The sequence below is a fragment of the Cinclus cinclus genome, chromosome 3 (assembly GCF_963662255.1).
Source record: "Cinclus cinclus chromosome 3, bCinCin1.1, whole genome shotgun sequence".
NCBI classification, from domain to species: Eukaryota; Metazoa; Chordata; class Aves; order Passeriformes; family Cinclidae; genus Cinclus; species Cinclus cinclus.
Window position 1 is genome coordinate 115,309,709 of NC_085048.1, and position 23,934 is coordinate 115,333,642.

General features: G+C 43.4%; 1 protein-coding gene across 2 annotated transcripts in view; it reads right to left on the reverse strand.

Moving 5' to 3' along the window:
• SHLD1 (shieldin complex subunit 1) overlaps positions 1–23,081 on the reverse strand; it is a 59,344-nt gene extending 36,263 nt beyond the window's left edge. Inside the window, exons 1-3 of one of the 2 annotated variants that reach the window (XR_009933098.1) lie at positions 22,462–23,081; positions 1,665–1,794; positions 316–413 (exon numbers count right to left, since the gene is read on the reverse strand). The gene's annotated coding sequence lies outside the window, so the exon portion shown is untranslated. Of the gene's footprint in view, positions 1–315; positions 1,795–22,461 lie in introns of both variants that reach the window. The other variant, XM_062490663.1, reaches the window with a different exon arrangement.
• Positions 23,082–23,934: the final 853 nt, after the last annotated feature.

Sequence of the window (23,934 nt, forward strand, 5' to 3'; positions counted from 1 at the left end):
ATATTATAGTCCCTCCAAATTTCCCGAAGTTTTCAGGCCCACATAAAAAGACATTGATGTGGCAGAACATGAAACACACAAAGGCGATCACTCAAACCACCAAACCTCCCTCCACTTAAACTGAAATACCCCTTCTGGTCATTACTATCTCCAAGCAGTGGTAACTGCAGAGCTAATGCCTTTCAGAGTTTGGACTCAGCTATCACAGAGAACTGATTGCTGACTCAGGTTCCTGACTAACTCTAGGGTTAACATGTAAGATATTTTATCCATCTTTCTAATTTATAAGCTAATCTACCTGTCTTTCTCACTCACAGTCAAGCAGGCATCTCCCAAGTTCCTCCAGCCTCAGAAGGTCTGTTCTGGTAATGGTACTTCAAGACAGGTGAAGTTCATGAGCAGCGAGCAGTTGTCTGCATTACAAAAAGTTGGTCAGCCAGGCAATCAAAAATATTCTTGGCCTTCACTTCCCTGGCCATAAGACAAGTAATGCTTTTTGTTTCCTCCTTCAATAACAAGAGGTTTAAGCCTTTTCCTTGCTGTAGTCAACACCCTGAGGTATAGGAAGTTTCAAACACCAAATGTTATTTTCTGCTATACCATGTGCCAGTAAATTTATTTTTTTTTTTAATGAATCCCTTGTTATGGCTGAGACCTGCTTTTTCTGGTATCTGACTTTTTAAGGTGTCACTTCTAAACTAAACATGAAATCATGGTAGCCAGTTCATGTATTAATACCATGTTTTAGAATTTTGTGATTCCAGGAGAAACTGGTTTTCTCTTTAAAAAGCAGTTTACTGTGACAAAGGTTGGAGAATGTGAATGTTGGGGATGTTTCAGTTCAAGCAGGAGCAGGATTTTTTTTCCTTACAATTCTGTATCAAATCCCACCTCTCTCCTTTGAGATCCCCTTCTAGAATGGGTGCAGAAGCATGCCTTCCAGTGCTCTGAGTGATATTACCTCCCCTGTTTTTTGGGCTACCTCCTTGGCATCTGCTGCTGCTTGAACCCTCTTTGAATGAAAGCTTTTTTGGACCTAACACTGTTACTCTTGTTCTGTACAAGATTTTACCACTGTGGATGGTGATGTAGGGCTCTGTGGGGTCTCATTTCCTCTCTTCTGCACACAATAAAATAAAACAAGATCACTATGTGACTTAGGAGTAGGCATGAAGCACACTGTAACTTAGCTCTCATGATGCACCTAAGCACAACTGGGGTCTTCCTTAACTAGCATCCTGTTTCCTTCTGCCAGACTTCTCCTCTTGCACTGCATTCCTATTTAAGTCCCCACACCTTTTCATTCCTGCTGCCCAGGAGTTTTGTTGATCCCAATCACTCTGCCTGGCTGTGACACAACTGCTGTCCATGGCAATGCATATAAAGCAAGGACATTTGGAGTTCCTAAGTCTCAGTCTCCCTTTGAGGCACAATCACCCTTTAACCACTGGTTTATCCTCTGCTGTTTATCTCCTTGCACTCTTGAATCAAGTGATCAACAGTCTCTTCAGCTTCTTAGTCACTGTACACACCAGCCAGCAACAGGACTCATTTAATTCTGGCAGGGAGCGTGTGTCTGAGTTTCCAGTTCTTGTATTCCTGGGATCTGGATGGAACTTGTTACAGCTGGACCTTCATCCATCTATACATACATAAATACCCACCAGGGATATGTCATGTTCTCATGCTGTTGAGCCTTCAGGGAATTTCCAAAAGATGCTTCCAGCCTCACTTGAAGTAAACAGTCACAGGAGAGCAGTCACAGTCTGGCTTCTTGCCTGGATCTTCCAGCACCTGATACAGCATGGAGGTACAACAAGAAGTGTCAGTTGCAGTAATTATGCACTTCTCTCCACTGGAAAACCTCCTGTGTTTAGGAGCTGAGCTCACTTCCTTGGCTTTCTACACTGCTAGGGTGTCTCCCCTGCCCAGTAGCAGGCTTTTGTTACCACCAGCACACCAGCTCTGAGCTCATTACCTAACTATCTGTTCGATTGGATCAAAGTGTTCAAAAATAACCGGAGAAGCACGTCCACATCGACCCTGTTTTTCCTAAAAGCCACATCAAAGTAAAGAGTCAGGTCTGTCATCTCAAGGTCTGGTGTTCTGCAGGTGGGTGATGAATAATAGTGAAACTGAAGGACAGAGATTGTAGAGTGCCCAAGGAAAATGCCCTCTGCTCTCACACAGCGTTATCTCCTACCTCAGTAGCTGTATTGTTTCAGGGAACTTCTGAGTAGTTTTTGCAGTTGTGAGCACACAGTTTTTTACTTTGAGTTTCCACTCATAGGACATAGACTTGACAATGGCTTTGGTATTAATTTTGCCCACCAATTCTACCACAGCATCTTTATAACTTAAAAGGGAGGTTCCATTCTGATCCCATTCAGTGTTTCTTGATTTGAGTCTTATTACCTGCCCCATATATTGTGGTGGGCTACACTGGGGCTTTGGGTTTTTTTGGAGTAATTACACATTTTCCTATAATTACTGGATAAAGTCTGGCCCTCTGTGAGGTTTGCTCAAGACTTGTCTACCTTTAACCCCTGCTTTCTGTGTGAGTCAAATGCCCACCAAAAGTCAGGCTCATGTCGGTTCTCCTGCATGGGAGGGACACTGCTGAGCTGTAGCTCTCTGCAGAGACACGCTGCTCATGGAAAGTGGCAAGAGTATGCTCAGAGAGATGTTGCCTTCCAGCTATTCTTCAGAAATCCACCTGGGCAGGGCAGGGCAGGTCAGGGCAGGGCAAGAAAGGGCCTTTTCCTGAGCTGTGAAATGCTCACAAAGTCCTGCTGGTTTCTCTGGAAAGCCTGGCAGCAATACCAGAACAAAAAGAAAAGTTTCCCTTTCCTGGTTGGAGCTATCAGCAGTGAGAGAGTGGGTTTGGGCTTTCCTTTTCTGAGCCATCAGCAGAGTAGAAGCACAATGGAAATTGTCCCCCAGGCCAGAGTTCAAGAGTAGGGCAAAGCTAAACCTGGCAGAGTGAGGTTCTAATGCATAAATTGATCTTTCCCTCAGCCTGGTCAGCCTTCAGCTGGATTTCGAGTGTCCACATGAGCTGCCCTGATCCAGTGTCACCAACACGGAGAACATGCTGATGTGCAATGAATCTATGTGAGCACCTCAGAAGGAACAGCAAACTGTCACTCTGGCCTCCCACTTCACCCTTCACAGCTCCAAAAGCCCCCACTACTACTGGAAGGTTTGAATCAACAATTTTTTAATTTTGTTTAAAGAGATTGTAGCCTCGTTGCGGGCTTTAGGCTGCTGTTACTGGTGTCCTTATAGATGAATTTATCCATGACCTCCCACAAGTATGGGGAGTCTATCCTTTAGGAGTAGGAAGAACCATGCAGCTACCAGGGCTGGCACTGCTGCAGCTCATCCTGCTTCTCCATTCCCAGTGCTCACACAGCTCAGGAGAAGGAAAAAAACAAACCTTGAGCTTGCACTGAGGCAGGAGAACTCCACAAGACCTCTGCCCTACTGGAGCATGATTTCATACACTGTGCTCCTGAGTCAGCTGAAGTCAGCCTTGAATTCCTTGGATGAAAGCATCAGACTGAGACTGCCTTAAGCCCCAATAGTGAGCAGATACAGAAGAGACCCTGCCTCTGGCCTAAGGCTTATTTATTGCCTAAAGGCAAAGACACTTTGCAGAGAGCTGTTCTTAAGTCTCCGATGTAAGCTCCTTAACCACTCTTCTGGAGTCCTCCCTCCCTAATCTTTTATTTTTAGATTAGCTATTTTTAAGGCATTGCTTGCTGCCTACTTAGAGGTTTTTGATGCTCACATTTGTCAGTACTGAACGCTGTTTTATTTGCAGTTACATCACACCAATTATTTATCTACTGTCTGGATCACAGAATTTGACCTTGGCAGGCATGGGAACAGAGACATCTCATTAAAAAACACCCAAGTTACTTAAAAAAAAAATAAAATCAAAGCTGCAATGTCTCAGTCACTGGTTCACATTACACTGAGAATACAGCAGATTCTCAGGGTTGAGACCTCTTTTCCAAGGGTGATGTAATCTGCAAGTCCTGACCTCTCAGCACTTTTAAAACCAGGGTGTAATACATAGAATTTGTCAGTATATTTCAGGGCTGTTACACTGACAGATATTTCTCTTGTATTTTCAGTTGTAACTTCAAACTTTCAACTTTTCCCCCTAAGAAGCAGGGGAAGGGGAAGCAGAGAGAACCCTAATTCCCTCAGAAAAAAACCCCCTGAGTTTGCTGATGGACATCTGCCAACTGCAACGACCTAGTGGACAAGCATCCTCAGCTCACCCTCAGCCACCCCTTCTCAGCATCACACAAGCCACTTACATGAGTTTCCCTCCTGTCACCACTGCCTTTCCCATTGCTCCCAGCAATGGATGGCCCTACAAGATCTTGCAAGGAGCTTGTGGGTCTGCAAGGACACCTCTTGTGCAACCTGGTCAAGCCCATGCACTGAAGACTTGGATGGAGCAAAGCTAACTGTAGTGGGAGGCTCCTCAGCCTGGGGAATTTCTGTACCCCTTTATACAAAAAAAGGTAAGATCAGTGTGCCTAGGTATGGATACCAATGTGGTTTTAGTAAGGGATCACCTGATTGGGAATGAAGAAATTTGTCACCCTTTTTCCCCAGGAGGGCATCCCAAGTACTCTGTAATGCAGGTTTGTGTTTTGTTGAAGGTTTCTGTGAGCTGTCACCAAGTCCCTGATCCCAAGACAGCAATAGGCTCAATGTTTGTCAACCTGATACCACTTTTCTTTTTAAAACCCAATTATGGGCAAAAAAAAATATCAGCACCCATGAACACAGCATAAAATCTGAGGAGCCTGAGCTGCCTGTATCTCTGATTTTGATCAGGCCTTCAGAATCAAGGGATGGCAGGTCCAGGACCCGTCAAACTATAACTCCTCTCCAACAATAAATAGAGGTTTGGGGGTATTTGTGTGTAGAGGCATCAGAAACAGTTGAGAAGTAGGATACGTCTGTTTGCTATTTAGCTACCTGAACAAAAGAAATCCCTGTGTGCCCATGTAATAGCCCACAAAACCCTTTCAGGGTTACTGAAAAAAAAAAAAAATTAGTTACTACCAATTTTTCCTCCTGATGGAGACAACTGTGCTTGGATCCCAAGTGCTCAGATTCACTCAAATCTGCTTTTGGGTAGAGAAAGCAGCATCCTTCTGCCTATTCTGCACCACAGTCCTGTCTGGAAGTTACACAGAGACCATCCCATACTTTCAGTCACTGTGGCTTTGCACTGCAAGGCTTTCAGATCCAAAGCCAGAAGATCGAAGTCAAATGTTTCCAGGTCACATGATGACTGAGCTGATAAGAAGTATTGAATTTCTGGAATGCAGACATTTTGGAGGAAAAGGTATCACTTTTCAGTGGCTATTAGAGTAGATGAACTTCTCTATAGAAGTCATACATATTCAACCTGACAAAGGTAAGCTTAGCAGCTTTTGGCTAGTCATCTCTAGGAAAAACAGTACATGAGGAAGGCTTCTGATGCATGACCACAGCATCAATAATGAATATCTGTAAAAAAATCCCTACTCTCCAACTACACCAAAGAGAAAACTGAAAAGGCTTGATTTTATCCCAGAAGCTCCAGCTGATCCTATTCTTCTGACCCAGGTTATTCAGGGCCCAGCATCACAGAGCAAATGCTGCCCATAGCAATTTTTGCTGCAGCTTTGAAAGATTCAGGCCAGGAGTACATTCCAAACAGCAGCATCAGTACAGACAAGTGAGCCAAGACATTTGTAGTGTATTTTTGAAGGATAAGGAGCTAACCAGTAGCTGCACTTAGGCCTCCAAATCACTGCTGAAGCTTGTATGTAAACAGCACAGAGGTTGTTTTTTTTATTTATTTATTTTATTCTTAATGCTAAAAGCAAAGAAATGGTTTCTATACAGTATCCATTTTTACTTTCATCCCATTGCTTCTTCTTACTAGACCTTCCTTCCTCTTGTTTGCCTCTCCAGCTGAAGTTTTGATACACACTCAGCAGCTCAAGTCCCTTGAAGGTGGGAGAGGTTGTTCAGTTCCTATGTGGCCACATGGAAGTCTGTGACTTCCTTTCCAGTGTCACGAGGTTGTTAGAAAGCAACTCAGCCCCTCACCCTGCTGCATCCACTGGTTGTACCTGCTATGGCAAAACTATCAAACCATTCATGTCTGTAGCTTAGAAGTACCAAACAAATATTTCTACTTCCATTTGGCCTTTTAAATATGAAATTAGAGCAATGGTATATTTAATATTTCAGTGGGATCTGTTACTGATTCTAAACTGCTGTTCTCTCACCATTGGGGGAACATGGAGTTACTAAATAATAGCAAGTTCTCACAAACTGGAATGAAATCTTGTCTTTTTCAAGTACAGCATGTTCCATGTTACAGAAATTAAAACAGCTATGTGATCCTTGTGAGACCTTTGTTCTGGCCGTAGATGCAGCCTCTCTTCCTGCATTTCTTCCTCCTTTGGGTCTAGATGAAAAGAATTCCACATTCCCTCATAAACATCATGTCTATTGATGCTTCCCTCACCCTCATGAATTTGTTCAGCAATTCCCTGGCACTACTACCAGTTTCCATAGCAAAGGATGTTAAATGAGACTGTAGTCACAAACTCGAGGAACTGCCGAGGACTGAAACCAAGCTACACACGAAGCAGCACAAAAATGCAAAATATCCTTGGAATTCCCCTACTGGGAACTCCCTGAGAGACAGTGGGAAAATACTCCCTTTAGAAATCCTGTCCTAAGTAGAGCATCCAGAGACTGTGAGACAGTGAGCTAAAATTGCTAGACTAGATCTGATGTCCAAAATGGAACTTCCACAGGTAGGGCAGGGAACAGATCACAGCCAAACCTGCCCCTTGTGCCCTAAAATGGCTCGGGATGAAACAGCAGGGACAAGGCTAAAAAAGGGCAAGCTGTTCCTGCTGGCTGGCAGTGATGTCTGCTCCAGAGGCCACATAGACAGCTGCCCTGTGCCAACAAGTGAGAAGAGGATGGACTTTCACAGCCCAAAAGCAGCTTCCTTGCACTGTCAATTGATACCCCTAGCAGCCCAAATTTGCCCTTCTCATCTGGGTACAATCAGAGAGACAGAAATTCACCATGCAAAGATTGCTCATTGTTCATGTTGTCTGTCACTATCTCTGAGCAGGAAAAGCATTACCTCACTCAGGATAAGCAAGGATACTGATTTATTAATTTGACACTTTTTAGTGCTAATGGTAAAGCATTACCTCATTCAGGATAAGCACGGATACTGATTCATTAATTTGACACTTTTTAGTGCTAATGGTACATTTAAGTGTCCCTGAATCATGTCAAGTGGATTTTTACATTAGCACCAATAACAATTACCAATCAAGTTGCCAGGATGCAGGGTTAATCTGAATTTTCCCCTTGAAAGCACATTTTTTTTGTGTCATGTAAGCCTATAAAATTACAGACAAGGTTCAATCTACCCAAACAAAGGACTAGAATAAAACTGCCTCCTTGTACCACACGCAGCCTCTGTAGTGCTCCAGTTTCTTCCTCAAAGGCCTAGCATGCTTTAAACTAAATTATTCCACCTCCCCTGATCCCCTCCACCCCCCAGAAAATTGAGATACTGTTTACATGGTCTCTTAATCATTTAGTTTTTTAGGTTGTACATGCTGTTTTCTTTCAGTATTTCTCAAGACAGTAATTTTTACTTTCCTGCCAAGAAATAACTGACCACTGATTCATCACAATGAATGCCAAAGACTAGCAATCTGACATATTAGCTATTTTTAAAAATGCATTTAAATACATTTTTAGGACAAAAAATTATGTCCAGAGTAGTCCCTAAATACTGAGCTGTGTGCCTCTAGGGATGGCATTCCATTTCTGGAGGTAATACAGCTTCTCAGTCACTGCAGCCTTGAGCAGCTATAGAAGTTAATGTTACATCTCTGCACAAACTTTAAGCAAATACATCTGCATATGTTCTGGACAGACTTAGGTAAGATATGGACAAGGAGCATATGGGTTTTAATCAACACTTGGGCTTTCACACTGATTTTTAACTAGCACAGAAAGTCAGGCTCACTGGCCACAAGGCTCTTCAGCTGTTTCCTCCCCCTGCCCCCCATGACATTAGAAGTGGGCAAATGTCTTCCTGCTTGTATCTTTAGTGGATCCCCTGCTGCAAGCAATGTTTTCACCCCCCAGACCTGTCCTTGCAGCTGCCCTGTGCCTGGAGAAAGGCCAGAGGGGTCCCTTGGTGGTGGAACAACACGAGAGCTGCCTGGGAGCCAGCTGGTCATCTGCTGCCATTTGGGTTTTCCTTCCCCCCACTGCATGCTCAGACCCACAGGCTCTGCCCTGAGTCCTCCCACAGCCAACAGGGAGATTGCCATCCCATGAGCATTTGGCTGCAAGGGACCTTAAGGAAGTCACTCACTATCCCATCCTACTGGATGATTGCCAATGCTAAATCAGGTCTGCTGTGGCTTTGTCCAGCAGAAATTTGAACCCCCTCCAAGGATGGAGGTTCCCCCAATCCCTCTAGTGATCTGCCCCAGGACTCCACATTTTTCCCATTATAAAGTTTTCCCAACATCTCGAGCCACAATTTGTGATCTTTGCCTCTTATTATGCCATCTCCCACCGCCAAGGAGAATTTGGCTCTGTCATCTTCTCAGCTGCCCTTTCAGACACCGGTGGCTGCTATTACATTTACATCCTGGTCATGCCAGTAATTTGTTGCTGGCCCTAAAAATATGACACTCTTCACAAAGGTCACCAAGAGGATCCTGCTGGACGGTTGTAAGCACTCGGCACCTCTCAGCTGAAGTTGCCAGTATTTGCAAACAAGCCACGTAACATCCACACCAGTGGGTGTGTTACACAATCATGTGCCTTGAGTCGGAGTGCCAAGGGCAAGATTCTCTGCCAGGAATCTTTAAGCAGCTGCTCCTTCACTCCCCCTGCATCCCTCATGGAGGGGAAGGATAGGAGATCCTATCGTCGTGAGCTCAAAGGTTCATCAAGAACCACCACGTAAACAAAAAATACACAACATGGAAAAAAGACAAGAATTGCTGAAGGATGTGTATTTTCAGGACAAGGCTCAGTCATATCCGTAGAAATCTTGTGCAAGGACATGCCAAAGGAGACAGCTGTGGAGCTAAGTCCAAACAAGCATCACAGTCCAGTGTTCAGGAAGTGCCCACGTGGGCATAATCACCATCACTCAGTGCTCTCCAATTTTAGTGACAGAGCTCAATTCCAATACATTCTATATTTAGGACAGAGGGGGGAAAGGGAACCTCAGCAATATTTAAAATAAGAACAAAATAGGTGGGCAGCCTAGCTTCCCTACAAGCCAGCACCTAAGTCCTTTAGGCTCTTCTTTGAAAGCCATTGGTCCCTCATTTAGGACAAAAATCACAGCAGTGAGAAGGTAAAGCTCCCCCCCACGCCCAAAGCTACACACGAACACTGATCAGTTCCTAATGACAGCTGTACCTGGCTCTCCCTTCTCTTCTATCTAAAAAAAAAAAAAAAAACTACCTCCCCAACCCAAATCAGGTGCTGGAGGCAGGGCCACAATTCATTAATCCTTTCCAGCCCTGATGTTCCTTGAATGCCTTATTTACTTGTTCTTGCAGAAAAAGGGAAAAATAGGTATGTGGTGTGTCCTTGATAAGAAGAGGTTTTAGTAGGATTCAGAAAGTTTTAAACATATTCCTCATGCAGGATTGGGCTGCATTTTATGGAGAAGTCAGATCCCAAGGGTGTGTAATTCCTGCCTCCCAGAAAGCAGTTGTCTCAGGCTTCCAATAAAAAATAACGTTGTGATTTACAGAGGATGAATTTTATGGGGTTTTAGTGAAGTGACATAGAAAAGGCTGTGAGGCTCCACTTGTCTCTGGATACCTAAACAGGTACGTGAAGCTCAGCTGCCAGATAAGAGTTCACTGATTCATTGATCTGCAGTGACATCAACAGACCTGCTTGCTTTGTGAGTCAACATTTCACAATATTTGGGTGCAGGACTTAACTCCCAACCACCCTGAAGTTGTTTATGGAAATGAATAGATTCTTACAAGACTGGAATTCACCTGATGCACTAATTTTAAAATGGTATTTTTCTGTGACCTTCTAACTGCAATAATCCTAACTGCACTTTGCCAGCTGAGAGGAAGATAGTACAATGCTGACAAATGGGCAAAGGATGGGATGATTTGACTGTACTACTGTGATCTTGGTAAATTAATTTCATGTCGTTGTGCCTTGTATTTCTTCTTGTGAAAGTGGAGGGAGCTGAAACCTAATTTCTTCCCCATGTGGTTATGCTGCCTCCTGTTCAGATGACAACTTTTCAAGACAGGAGAATGCAAAGCAAAGCACAACCCATGAAGAACACTAAAGCAACAATGAATGTCATGCATTTTTTGGCATCAGTTTGAAAAAGTGGTTTGGTGGTTACAAAATGCTGTGGGCGCATGACAAGACATGCAGAGAACCCTGGTTTTCATAAATGAGGCAAAAATCTCATTTTATAGGAAGAAAGTATAGATGATCAGTAAGTGAAATCATCTTTTACTTCCCAAAGAAACAGAAAGATTAAATAAAATCCTGAAATGATTTGTTTTCGGTAATGGAAAAATAAAGCGAGAGTTATTAATCTGAGACACATAGGATTAAAACAAATTTGGGAAGACAAAAGGAAGAAACACAGAGATAGTTAGAGTTTGGTTAAAACAGCAGAGCTCATATTACCCATCACATGCCCTGAGCTGAGCAATAAACCAGGGATTTGGCTTGAGAAAGAAGAACCTTTTCCTTTACTAACTCAGGTGTGTTCATAAAGAGGAAATTACATTTGCCTTGGGAATCACGTATTTCTGGTGTGTTCACTGGTGGATCACACGGAAAGACTCATTACTTGACCAGTAAAAAGGATGCAACAAGATTCATAACTGATTGAAGTCAGCTTCCCCCTCAATTTCTACTTAAGCAACACTTTAAACTAGGTCAGAGCATTAATTTTTGTATGAAATCTCTCCTCAGCTCATCCAGCCTCCTAATTGGCTAGTTAATTAAAATCAGCACCATTATTTGGCTGCTACTTTGCAACAAGAAAAAGCAAGCTAGTAATTATCCACTGGGGGAATAAATTAATTAGGTTACTATGTGTTAATGCTCAGCAGCTCTCTTATAGCTGGAAGCCAGAGTCCTTTCTGTCCTGCCTGGGTTTCTGGAAGGTAACTGGGTCACAGAAACATGTGCCTTGGCTTCAGCCTTCGCTGTACTTCCGCTTGACAATCTTTGTTGAAGATAATCTCCTTAAAATAGAGGCTGTTTCTTCCTGCCTTGCTGGAAACCAGCTCCCTGAGCACCTTACAAGGACCTTGGAAAAGTTTGACTTCTTGCTGGCAATGAGCTGGGCTTTACATTCCTGGAGCAGCCTCCAGAAAGCCAGGCAGGGTTTCTCACGAGGCTTTGCAGGTTCCTGCACAGGTGTGCCCCAGATGCTTATCACTAACATCGAGGTAACACCCATCACACCTTGCCAGTGTGGAGTTGGAAACTTCTGTGCAGCAATATTTAGGCATGAATCTTGATTCCTGTTTTGGGATAGGTTTGTGCCCACTCAACTGGCAAAAAAAAAAATGCTGATGCTCACTAGCTCTTTAGAAGAGAATCCAACACCAATAAAATGACACTTAAATCCTGACTGGTGAATTTATACCATGGAAATGAAATTTCATGCTTTGGATGTATGAGGATGAGCTGAAGAGATCAAACATGAAAACTGCCAAGGTATTTAAAATCAGAGAGACCACAGCAAGCAGGTAGGCTGAGCTAGGGATTAAAAGGACAGAGGTTCTTCCCTAGCTGGCCCCCAAAATAGTTCTCCTGCAACTGAAGGAACTTCCCTGTGTTGCACCAGAAAACTCCTGGTGTTTGAAGCAATGCATTTTGTGCTGACAATACACTTAGTCCTAAAACCAAGCACCATTTTCTCAGTTATTCACATTACACCAGCAGTATCCATAGGGATATGCCTTTGTGGCAGCACCTCTGAGACTTGAGTGCCACAAACTTGCAAGCAATTCCTGTATTTTTGTCTTTGCAAAACCTTTCCCACTGATAACTGTGGGAATCCCTAATTCCAACATTTTTTCACCCTCCTCTGTAGGGAAAATTGTTGGCAGCTTTTCTCAAGGCAGCCCTCATACCCTTCATACCTTTCTTTGCTATCTCTATCCAAGATACTGCAGTTCTTAGAAGTGCTGAGTATGGTGCAGTGTTTTGTCTGGGAAAATAATACAGTCATGTCTATAATCATACTCAGATTGCAAAGAAATGACATATGAGGCTCCTTCCAAACCCTCAGCCCTCATGAGCTCTTTACCCATCTTCCAATCTTAAGACTTTGTCTTCCAGATTTTATCTGTATCTATCTAAAGTTTATCAGCAGCTTGTGCAAGATGTAATCACACCATGAGATAAAGAAGACATAATGATTACGTACTTCAGAAGGAAAAAAATACAGTTGTAAAACACTGATTTATGCCAGAATTTGTCCTCTTAACACAATAGTGGAAAGGCAATGTGTGATGTAAACAATGACAATTGCTTCCTCTTGCCTTTTGAATGCTGGCAATTGCAGTAAGATGTTTTTTTCCTGCTCATAAAGCAGTGCATAGTAGTTTACTGTTCACAAAGCAGCTTTTCACACTGAAATACAAAGCAGCCAGACATCAGCAAAAAGAATTAAGATCTCAAACCTTCTGAATTTGAAGGGTTGCACACCTTTATTGGCCCTGTAGGCTTTGCTGACCTGCAATGAGAACTGGTTCCTTTCCTTTCCCTCATGCCAGTCTCTACAGTGTTCCAAATCCTTGCCCTCCTTTAAAGCAGCATTCAGTGAAGAAGTCACTAAATCACTGATGGATACAAATGCTGGATCAGGCTTTTAGCAAGTAAAAAAAAAAAAAAAAAAAAAAATCACTTATTGATCTGGGGACAGCTGAGTGGAGGAGTATAGGGGACTTATGGACATGCTTTCCCGATAATAATTTATTCCCATGAATAATCCTCCATGGTGCAAACAGTCTCACTGAACACAGGGATTACAATATAGTAAAGGGCAGGAGGATGAAACCCTGAGATAAGATGCAAAGTAAACAAAGTACAATATTACAGCTATTAATTAATGTGTACTAATAGGCAGATGATGGAGTCAGCATGGCCATGAACCACAAAGCTTCACTGGCTCCTGAGCTTATCAGCAAAACTGTTCTCAGTGCAAAGCCACAGTGCCATTTTTAAATATAGCTACTGTCCATGAGCTGAGGCTGTGACCTATCTGTGACCAGGCAAATGGAGACAACAATGCAGCCAGGGCCTAAAGTTTCAAGGGGAGCTCAATGTTTTCTGTTCAAGTCACTCTCCCTGCTATCCTCTTAGCTAGTGGTAATTTTGCTTTATTTTTTAGCATGCTAAATTTCTTTTGCCCAGTACCCCAAGAAAAGTCAAGGCTTACTTATCTAGGCAGCGTGTTTATATTTTCCTACTTTCCAGTACATTATGAATCCATACACTGGTTTTGGACTGTTCTGACAAGGGGGCAAGGCCATGGGAAAATTCATCGTGAGGCTGTCCCATGTCATTTACAAGCCAGATTCCCAGCACCTTAAAGGATGTGGGATCTGCTGGCTATCTTTAGTCCTATTTTCATTCTACTGTAGTACGATATCTGTTTTATTGTGCTACTTTTCATGGGGTTTTCTTACTGGAGAAGCCATGCACCATCTTGCCCATTTACCCTCCTGGGGTGCAGAGCAGGATCTTGGTCACGTAGGGCAGAAGGTGCACAGGCAGGACAGGTAGAGCTCATGTGCCATTTTTTGAGGGAAAACCTGCTATACAAAATTAGTCTTTAAAACACAGAAGTGGGGAAGAGATGCTGACAAAAACTTTTCTACTACAGAATCCGTAATATTTAATTTTAAAACATTTTGTGAAAGGTTCTGCAACTCAGTTAATAAATATGAAACTATCTCTGAGTGGTGCAGGTGTTTTGTGCAAGTGCATCAGTTGGAAAAACAAGATACCTTTGTTTTGCTTCTACAGTAGTTTGAAAAACACTTTCCTTGTTGAAACAAAAAGGATTTTCTGAATACTTGTTTTTGTAGAAACATCTGCTGTGAGGGAAATCATTTGACAAAAAAAATGATAGCTCTTGATTTATATTAGAAAATTCAAAAAGCCTGGAGCATGCTGCAAAACAAAGCAAAGAGAAATAAACAGGAAATAAGTGACTGAATAGTCACAACATATTAAGGTCAGTTCCCCTGCTTTGGATTCAAGTTGTACTCATTTTCTCTGTCTCTCTTTACTTTTTTTTTTTTTTTTTTTTGTGACTCCCTTTCCTGCTTTAATTGAATTATTCCTTTTGGTCCTCTAGAAAATCTGAAAACTAACTTTATTTTTACTTCACACTGGGTGTGATAAATCCTATGCACAAGTCACAAACTGCAGTTCAGAATATGTCAAAACCTGGTTTGACATTTACTATCAACTACTTTGATTTGATTCAGCCTGATCTTTGGTGTGGTTTAGGATCCCTTGCAGAAGATCCATTGGATAAAGGAATTAGAAAGCTCACCTAACAGTTTGTTGAGGTGAGGCAGACTCCTGTCTCAGAATCAGCCTTCTCCATTTGAAATCCTCCCAGTAATTCCATCTCTGGGATTTTGCAGGTACTTCATAAACCCATTCCCCAGCAGAGTCCTCATTTCAGTCAGCATCTAAGAATCTCCACAGATTTTGAATGCATGCACACAGTCTCAAGATCTGCTGAAAAAGAGGTTTCTGCTCTTGGATTCTCAGTATTCATTAATCTGAAAGACCTTATTGTGGCCTTTCAATACTTAAAGGAGGCTTGTGAGAAACGTGGAGAGAAACCTTTTGCCAGGGTCTGTAATAACAGGGCACAGGGTAATGGTTTTAAATTGAAGGAGGGTAGGTTTAGACTGGACATCAAGAATTTGTGAGGCACTTGAACAAACTACCCAGAGAAGTCACGGCTTCAAATTCAAGGGCAAATTCGATGGAGCTCTGAGGACCCTGATCTAGTTTAAGGTGCAGGATGAGGTGGTCTTTAAGGGCCCTTTCCAACAAAAACCATGCTATGATTCTGTGTTCTTTAAAGCTTCCTTCCAACCCAAACTATTCTGTGATTCTAATTCAAGCAAACAAGGGTGAATGTTTAGTCTCAAAAAAAAAAAATAAAAAAAATCTGAGTTTCTTATTTTCCTTTTACACAACTTATGTTGTGAGCCTGCAGGATACTGGAACTCTGGATTAATAATGTTAGAAACTGGATCACTTGTTCAGGGCTATAACTATTTGTGGATCAATACTTTGAATGAAAACAGCAGAAATAATTATAGCTACATCTTGTTCTAGAAGAGAGCTGGAAAATACCACAGGCATGCCATTAACACTGAGATCATTTCTGTCCTCTCATTTTATTCCTCAATGCTACCCATTCATCTGTACTTCAGAAAGATTAAAGTTTTGTATAGTGCCTGACTGGCCATAATTCAATTCTATCAGAATTTAAAGGCAAATACTACTTCACCTTGGGAGTAGGTGGGCACTGTTTCTCGAGCAGCCTCTCTAATACAGTCTGAACCCGAAGCAAATTGCTAATAAAATTGGTGAGTGCCTCAGGTCACCTCCCTGCAAATCAGAGAAGTTTTGTGGTTTTTTTTTTTTTTTTTTTTTTGTTTTTTTTTGTTTTTTTTTTTTTTTGGCAGCCCAGAGAATTGCAAGGTGCAACAAAAAGATACTGTCTGCCACCTCAAAACTGTGCCCCTTTTCCTGCCAGTAGCACCCCCAGGGAACCTGCTGAGTTCCGTGGGATGCTGGTCTGGGTGCAGGATGCCCAGTCAGCCTGGGACTGCAGCGCTGCTCCTTCTCACCGGGAGCCTTCCCCACGGACTCTCTTAACCATTATTTCAGCTGACTTCTCAGCAGGGTCACCTCTCTGGAGGAAGAACTGCAACACAGCACGGAGGTTTTGCCCTTCTGCAGTTTTTCCAGCAAAAAGCAGTTTGCCTGGATTGTGAGCAGCAGCTGAGCTCTGCAGCTGCAATCTCACTGGCAGAGCTGCCAGCAGCACCAGGACAGAAGCTCACGTGTTTCAGTTAATCAGTCATTTATCTGTCTGGGGCCTGTCTGTACTTTATCTGTGCTGCCCATGCACACAGGCTTGGGACCAGGCCAGGACTCCAGCACATTTGGATGTCTTTTGCTCCCATGGATGAGAGCAGCTGGGCAGGATTTTCAGTGCTTTTCTGTGTTTTTTTTTTGTTCCCCCCCCCAATCAACCAACAGGCTGGCTTTGAGTCCTCACTATCTCAGTTACAGAATAGACCTTGCAGTTCTTATTTTGCAGTTCTTATTTTCTTTGTTTTTGGTGAGACTATCCATCCAATACTCCAATAGATTTTGCAATGTATCAAGGGTTTATTTATACCCGTCTGTGGTGAACCTGATAAACCAGTTTTGCTGTCACACAAATGCTACACGTTGTTCAGCCGTACAATGTGTTTTAGCACTCATCTTGCATTATCGTAGTGGTTGCCCTTAACTTTTAAAGCTTTGACTAAATGGTAAAATGGCAAACTTGTGAACAGCTTTGCATGGAGAACTGTCAGACTTAAAGGATGTTGTCATCTTTAAAGTTACATTTTCAAACCTCTGAGGACAGATATGGGGATATGACAGTTCTTTCTTCTTCCCAGCAAGGAAGATAAGAGTCAGGATTACTTGAAAAACTTTGTCGGTTTGAATCTTAACTGTATTAATTTTTTTTTACTAATTATTTTTTGGTATTTCCAATGCTGTGGGCGGAGCAGGAATGTTTTATTTACAAGAGTTACTGGCTGAGCACAACAGAGTTAAGAATACAGAGTAAGCATAAAGTAAGTGACATGTTCTCACATTTTCCCTCAGAAGTCCACTTTGAGGTGGCTCACCCTCTGTTTTAAACATCAAGTGATAAATCTGCTTGAGCTGCTCTTTGTCACAACAGTTCCCTAAAAGCTAAGGACAACTCAGCTTCTGCCTGTTGATGTCCCCACTTAAACCAAGACAGCTCCAACATTCATCCAAAACGACTTTGAATTGTTTCAGTCCACTGACTCAACACAGAACTAACCTCATTAAAAACCAACCAGCAACAAAAAAAAAAAAAAGAAAACCAAAGCAAACCCCCCCCCCCCCATTTTCTGACAGAAAGCTGTCCTAGCTCAGTGAAAGGTTAGACAAGAGCCAGAGAAAGTACAAAGGGCAGGTAGGAGTGCAGGAGCAGCTGTAGCAGAGCCAAAATGCTGCAGCCAGATGTTAGGCTGGCTTAAGGCAGGGACACCCTCAACATCCCCTCAGGCTGACCTTAGCTCCCAAGAAATACACAGTCTCTGTGGTATGCATTTCCAGGAACAACAGTGCAGTAAACCTTGGGGATTGCCATCCCAAATATGGGAATTGATGCCTATTTCATAACTATAAAAAGGAAGATGTTATTTCAGCCTACTTTTAAGGGCTTTCATGTCAATAACTGCAACTTAAAACACATTCCTCTGTCATTAGGAGCAGGTGTGGCAGGTGGAAGAGAAATGCAAGTGAAGGAGGACAGGAAAAGCTAACATTTTCCCCTGATTAGATTTGTCCCATTTACTTTCTCCATATTGATATAGTCAGTAGAGGCACACTTCAAGAAATGTTGAGTCTGGAAGTACAAAGGCCCAACGGACAATAAGTAGCAGATTTCAAAAATTAGCAAAAGTAGCCCCTGTTGGGCCCTTTGGTGTTCACAAAGGACACTGAGAACAATTTTCCTTCTCCCCTGCAAAACACTGGGCACCACCACACCACACTGTAGCTACTCCTTACCTGCAGAACTCAAACGAAGCACTTGAATCATTACTGCTGTTATCTGGCAGAACAAAGTTCAACCTCACATTTCATTTAAAACACAAACATGACCTTTGAAAAGGGATTTTAAATGACAGCAGAGTCAAACTTTCCAGCTGTCAGAGGAAGCTCTGTCTCTCCTTATCTTAAGGTGTTCCCCCCTGTTCTTGAGATCAAACAAACATTATCTGTGTCGTATTCCACAACTGGTCTTCATAATCTGTTTTTTGTTGTCTCCCACACAGTGAAATGAGTACTGCTGGGAAAACTAGCATAGGAATACAGTTCCAGAGATAAGAAGATGGAGATAGCAACAACAAGATTTTGTGCAAGAACACAAGAGAATGGCTTGCAATTGACATGGAAACAGAGCTAGGAGGTCACAGAACACCACAAATACATTCATATCTACAAAAATAAAACAGTTATGTATCTAACATCAGTTTTATATTTGTTCACAAAAACCCTGAGTAGGGCTTATAAAGACTTAATAGAACTTATTCTAGTTATAAACCAAAACCTAAAAAGTTTCCCATTTGCCAGTTGACTTTGGCCAGTTTAAATGTGGTGCTGTGATTGCGTGGTACTTGAGTCCTTCAAGTGTTTCACAAACAAATAAACCCACCACCATCAAAACCTACCAAACAAAAAAAAGCCCCAAAATCAAACAAATAAACAAAAATAATCATGAAACCAACCCGCCCCTCCAAATCACATGTGTTTCATTTCAGAAACTATAAACGAACTCTGATCAAGACTGACACCCTCAAGACTAAATCATGTCATGTCTCATTTCAAATCAAAATTTAATGCCTGCAATATTCTATCGACACTTGGGGGTTTGTGGTGTTTTTTTTTATTTTTTTAAAACATTTTGTTTTAACACTGTTTATCACCGAAGCCAGATTATAAATAATAAATAACAGTGTTTGAAAGTGACTGAATTTTTGACAGAAGGAAGTGAAACTCATTTTTTTCCTGTTATAAATTTGATTATTAATAGCAGCCAAAAGAGGATTTCATTTTATATTTATGATACTTGTTACTGTGACACTTGACATTTAGTAATGCGTTCATTGCCCACCTTGCAAAGCTCTACAGAATATGACCAAAGCATTAATTCTCACTGAACAATGTCTTAGCTTTCCCTTCCACATAAAACTGGGACTGGGAGAATGAGAGGGAGGGCAGAGAAGAATCAAAATTGGGGGGAAAAACCCTTAAACAATCTATAAATCAGTGTCCCATTCACAGAATGGTTTTGGCCATTAGCTTTTCTAGGGACAGGGCATCAACAACTTCGCTAAGCATCCAGTGTCTTGCTAACCTCCAGGTAAAGAAATCCCTCCTAACATTTTGTCTAAATCTCCCCTCTTTCAGCTTCAAACCATTCCAGCATCACAAAATGCCCTTGTAAAAAAAAAAAAATCCCTCTCCAGCTACCCTTGTAGCCTCTTTAGAGGCTCTGAAATCCCTAAAGGACTGAAAGGGACTGCAAACCCTCCTAGGAACCTTCTTTTCTCCAGGCTGAGTAACTCCAGCTTTCTCATCCTGTCTCCATAGCAGAGGTGCTCCAGCCCTCTCTGGACTTGTTCCAATGGGAATGTCTCCCTTCTCCTGTTGGGGTCTCCAGAGCTGGACACAGCACTGAAGATGGGGTCTCACCAGAGCAGAGCAGCAGAGTCACCTCCCTCAGCCTGCTGGCCATCCTGCTTTTGATGACAAACTGCTGACTCGTCCACAGAGAAAAACACGTTATTCTGTACCACAGAAAACATTACAGAAAAAAATGCCATTGCACAATGGCCATTTTTTTCCTAATAATCCCTTCTCATCAGTCTCCATGAGGCTTTTGCCACTCTGACAGCATGGTTCCTTCTTGATATTTTTCACATCCCTTAGCATCACTTTTCTTTAGTGCACATAAGCCATCCAGATGCCACATTAGGGAGTGATATTGCAATATTCTCAGTGCCAGAGAAAAGGTCAGAAGTGTATTTTCAATTATAAGTGACTCTACAAAAGATCAAAGAACATCAATTTGACACTGCTTGCCTAATGCTGTGCCTTCATTTGTAGAGTTTTACCAGCTATTTTTAATCTCAATCACCCACTGGACCCCGAACAACTGCAGAAAAATCAAGTGCAGTAAAATAAGGAATGAAATTCATCTGACTATTCAGCTGTCATCAGCACTGGTGTCACTAAAACCAGATCACTGGAACTCAATGCACAATGTGAAAGAGGAAGCACAGCTGTAATTTGATGTTCACAATCATTATAGCTACTTGTAGCATTAATGAAGCTGTCTTATAGGTTGGATCTATAATTCTGGCAGCTGAAAAAAAAATATGACACTGGCTACAGAAACAGATACAAAATCTTGAAGGCATTTCCTAGTGCCTTTTTAGTATAGGTTTGCCAGTGCATTGTAAACACTGGCCTCAACCACTTATTTCCTGCACTTGGGCAAGCATTTGTCTCATCATTTATAAAAAAAAAAATATTGCAGTCCCATTGGGCTTCACATCTCAGCCAGTTCAGCCTCAAGGCTGCTTTGATATTCCACCTACAGCACACAACACCTCCAAGCAACTTCATTCCATATTGTCATGGCAGGGAGCACGATACAGTTAGAGGACACAACCTCCATGAAGTTTTAGCCTCTTCTTTTGGCTCTCTCACTCCTGCTCAGGGACTTCATCACTACAGTGTCACTGCCAGAACAAAGACAGAACATTTTACCCTCTGGTTAAGTATTAGCAATTCTCATTCAACTTGTTAATTTTTATTGAGTAAGAAAACATGTTTTCCAGCAGGTGCACACATGGTTTAAATAGAGTTTGTGCTTGCCCATTGGAAACAGATCTCATAACCTTGTCCTTCTGGATCAATTTGGGACTTTTACAAACAGCATCTTAATTCAATGCAGGTTTTATAACATAAAACCCCACTGTCCTTTTTTTTTTTTTTCTAATTTCTTCTTCTCTGTATAAAAAGGAAGAGCAGTTAATCAACCTTAACTTTTTGGACAGACATTTAAGAAGTGCTCTATAAACTGATCCACACGCTCTAATTACTGTATGATTTTATATCCTCTTAAAGAGTGGCTGAGACTTGTCTGCTGCATCATGGCAAAGTATGAGTTTATCTGACCCAACCATATTTAAGCAACTCCCTAGGGAGGAAGAAAAGAAAATGTGCTGGAAAGCTCAATTAAATGTAGACTTTGCTTCAAGTTAAGTAAGTCAACATAAAACACTATTTCTCCATCCCACCTTCTTCCTACTTGCTCCACACTGATGCACATCTTCAATAAAATGAACACATGAGTACTTCTTGAATCCATTTAGGGCCTAAATTACAATGTTTAGCTACAGTGAATTATGGAAGGAAATGCAATAGTAGCTTGACAAAATAAAGGCCCCCCTCCCTCCCCCCCCTTTTTCTTAAATTAACACTAGGGCTGAAAGAGACAAAGTACTATTCCTAGCTTTCAACAAAAAAATAATGGTACAATTTTATAACATGCCTAGCATGACATCAAATTTTTGAAAAGTTTAACACACCAAACAATGTTTGAAAGTGTTCCATTCTATCACTGCTTTACAACAAATTCCTTGAATTAATAAATCCTAAAAACAGGGAAGAGAAAACAAGTAGACAATTGCTTTTCTAAATACTGTTTTCTCTAAAGTTTCTTTATTCTCTGTCTTCACTCACTAGGGAAAAAACCTGGAGTAGTGATGGCTCCTAATGTTTTCCTAAATACCAAGGGTCTGTAACTAGAGTAGTTCACAACTGCGTTTAACATGGGAATCATTTTCCACCACCCTCTTTCCTCCTTACCTAGAGGAATTCCTCTTTATCTTGTTCACTTAAAATTGAGCAGCTTTCAGCTATGATTTCCTTTTACTGGATATTTCCCCACCTTTATTTCCTTGAGGCTTGCAACACTAACATAGAGACCTTAGCAGTTTAGATGCACTACACACTTTTCAAATATACAGCATCAGATATCAACATTGGCTTTCCCTACAACACCGAGTGGAGTGTCACAAATTACTTATAAACGCAACTAGATCTTCAGGCCATGAATAAATGGAAAATAGTCCTCTACTTAAATGGCAGATTGAAGGACAACACAGAGCAGCATTCCTGGGACAGCACTAACACCCAACACAAGATAAATGGTTTCTCTGCACAGTGTGAGGAACTGGTGAAATCATCACAAATTCACAGCTCAGCTACAAAACAGAGCACGACGTAAAACACAGAGAAAAACAGTTTCCCTTTATCTGATAATACATTGTTGGGCGCGTTCCCGTGGCTCACCCTTATTGTCACAAAATCAAGTCTCAAGAAGGCCACGAGGTCACGGTGCCAAACGCAGCAGCACCTTTTAGTGCAGCAAGCCTCCCCAGGATCTTCACACATTAACATTTATCCTGAAACAAATGTAAGTACCACACTTACGTTCTGCCTGCAGCTCCAGAACTCCAGCATGGGCATTCCCACTTAGGTTTGCCTTGGCACCGTCGCCATGAAGGTTGTGTTTTTAGCTGTACCACGACCGACATCCTTTTGGTTTATGCAGCCAGGCATGAACCAGGCACGACAGACAGGCTGCAAAAGAGCAGGGGGTGTCCCTAGGAATCCCAAGAGGGATCTGTCGGGAGCGGGGCACGCAGGCTCCTGTCACCCCTCACGGCAGTGGGGACAGAGGCTGAGGCCTGGGGGCAGAGCTGGGACACGCACACGGGCAGGGCCTCAGGGAAGCACGCAGGGACAGACGGCCACCATCAAAACCAGTGAGAGTAAAGCCCTTTAAGAAAGGTATAGCGCCTGCCTCTTCACACCACAGACACACACACACAAAAAAAAACAAAACAAAACAATCTACCGTGTGTTTAGTGACATAGGCTCACAGCCAGCTTAAACCATAGTAAAGCTTAAAGAAGCAGAGCTCCCTATCCTTAGGACAACCCTTACACTCCCAGACTGCGTATGGAGGACATGGACTGAGCTGGGGGTGACCTGAAAAACCGTGCGGGGTATAGCAGAAGCGTGCCTCGCCTCAGCAAAGCCACTCTGCATCCCTCACCACCGCCACCCCCCAGCACCTCCCACCCGTGTGGAGTGGCGCGCCCTCAGCGCCGAGCTTTTCAAGGGAACGGCTCGCGCCCCTCCCGCCCCGCGCTGATTGGCCGCGGCTGGAGGGGCGTGGCCCGGGCAGCGGAGCGAGGCGTTACCGGCAGGATCACGTGGCCCGCCCCCACCCCGGCGCGCTCGGGGGCAGCCGGATCCGACTGCCGGGCCCGCCGCCCCCTCCCCTGCGTTCCCCGCGCTGACAGCGGCTCCGGCCCGGCCAAGCGGAGCCAGGGCAGCGCCGCTCGCAGCCCCGCACCAAGGGGTGAGCAGCCGGCTGTAGCGCTCGGCCAAGTCAGTACGCGCGGGACCAGCAGGAGTGCGGTGGGGGCGTGCGGTGGAGGCGGCAAGGGGAGGTCGGGTCGCGCTGCTGTGTTGAGAGAGCGCCGGGGGAGTGGCGGCACTCTCTGAGGAAGGTAGGGGGGGATGGCGCGGGGGAGCGCTGGTGCTTGCTTGGCTCTCGGGAGAGGCGGGTAGGGCAGAGCTCCCCCGCCGTGCGCAGGCGGCCGTAAGCCACCTCCGAACCCCCGGTGCTCCTCATAGCTACCGCACTCCTTCAGCCCGGGCCCGCCTTCCTTCCCCGCCGCTATCGAGGAACAGCCCCGGCCCTTCCCGAGCTTCCATTGGCCGCGGCCGGGGTCACGTGGTTGGCGGGGGCAGCTGGAACCGGTTGGGGCCGCGCCGCCCCCTCCCCACCCCCGTCAGGCGGCCCCGGGCGGCGGCCCCGGCAGGAGGGGCGGAGAGCCCGGGCTGCGCCGTCCGCAACCTCGCACAAAGCGAGCGGGGGTCCGGAGCGTCGGT